General features: G+C 54.0%; 1 protein-coding gene across 1 annotated transcript in view; it reads left to right on the top strand.

The window, feature by feature from the left end:
• LOC119587743 (NAD(+) hydrolase sarm1-like) overlaps positions 1-1,514 on the top strand; it is a gene marked incomplete at its 5' end in the record, with an annotated part of 59,539 nt that overhangs the window by 21,101 nt on the left and 36,924 nt on the right.

The raw sequence follows: 1,514 nt of genomic DNA, 5'->3' as shown, positions 1-1,514 counted from the left end.
ACGTTTAGATTAACGACTCACCTCTGTATGATGTGCTCCGCCTCCCCTCTTTGTATACATACACACCTCCGCGCCAGAATTCAGTCCAAATCGGACGAGGACAGAGAGAAGTAGAGGGAGGGAGGAGACGATAGCGGGAGAAAGTGAGAGGAGAAGGAGGATTGAGGCCAGATGAAGAACCTGGTGGAGAGAGCCCCGAAACGAGAAGCGGATGTGAGAAGGAGGAGAGTAGAGAAGGGATGAGAGCTGGGGGAGGATGGACAAGAGGCGGAGAACGGGTTATGAAAGGAAAGGGAGCCGAGGAGGGAGCAGAGAGAGAGGAGGAGAAGAAGAGAGGGACGAGACAGTGGACGACGAGAGAATGAAGAGAGAGAGAGAGCCAAGAAAGGAGCGAGGAGAGATGCAAGGTGAGTGACGAAGGGAAGAGACGGAGAGAGCAATGATTGGATGGAGAGGGAGAGGGAGGCCGGGGAGATCCGAAGAGAGATATGACGAGAGAACGGAGAGCAGAGATGACGGGAGAGAGCGAGCCGACAGACTGATTGTTGAGAGAGAGAATGCGTCGAGAGGTTTCGAAGGAGAAACGAAGGAGATTTGGATGGAGATACTGGGGAGAGAGAGGAGTAAGAAGAGAGGGATTGAGACAAAGACGAGAGGTGAGAGAGTGAAGGTGAGTCAGAATGAGGGAGTCGAACGGACGAGCGGAGAGTACAGAGAGTAGAGGATGAAAGAGGAATGGAATGCATGAGAGTGGGACAGGAAGGAGAGTGGGCTGAGAGGATACTCGAGGGACTGCAGACGGGAGAGATGAGAGGGAGGGAGAGATTGAGGACAGAGAGATGAGAATTCGATCCGGACCAGACGCGTTGCCAGAGATGAGGACCGGATGAGAGTGGGGAGAGTGGTGGCGTAAGAAGAGCAAAGATAGAATAGGGACGACATGGATGAGACGAGAGGAGAGACATGCAGAGAGGCCCAGAACATGGAGACAGCAATGAAACACAGGAGGGTGGAGGATGAGAGGGGGGAGGAGCAGAGAGAGAGGGCGAGAGAGGTGAACCGAAGAATAAGTATTGAGGATAGGCGACGAGAGAAAGACAGGGGGAAGAAGAGAAGCAGAGCTGAGAGAGGGGTGGGGATAGAGCAATGAGGCGGTGGGGGATGAAAGAGTCGGAATTGGAGACAGATCGGGAGATAGCGGAGCGAGACGATGGAGAGAAATGAGAGATTGGAGGAGAAGAAGAAGAGAGGGGAGAGGGTGGGGGTAGACCAGGAGAGAGGGGGGGGGGGTGAATCGGAGAGGAGGGGAGGAGAGGCGTGAGACGATGAGGATAAGGGTGGAGAGAGGCGGAGAAGGAAAGAGTAGTAGAGAGAGGGATGAAGGTGAGAGGAAGGGACGGAGAAGGAGATAGAAGTAAGGGGGAGACGGGGGGATAGATTATAGAACGAGTCGGTGAGAAGGGGAAAAGATGAGAGAAGATAGCGGAGGATGAAGGAGAGCAGATGGAGAGAGA

This window comes from Penaeus monodon, chromosome 23, assembly GCF_015228065.2.
Source record: "Penaeus monodon isolate SGIC_2016 chromosome 23, NSTDA_Pmon_1, whole genome shotgun sequence".
Classification (NCBI taxonomy): Eukaryota; Metazoa; Arthropoda; class Malacostraca; order Decapoda; family Penaeidae; genus Penaeus; species Penaeus monodon.
Note: the sequence above shows the minus strand (reverse complement) of the source record. Positions and strands in the feature narration are given on the sequence as shown.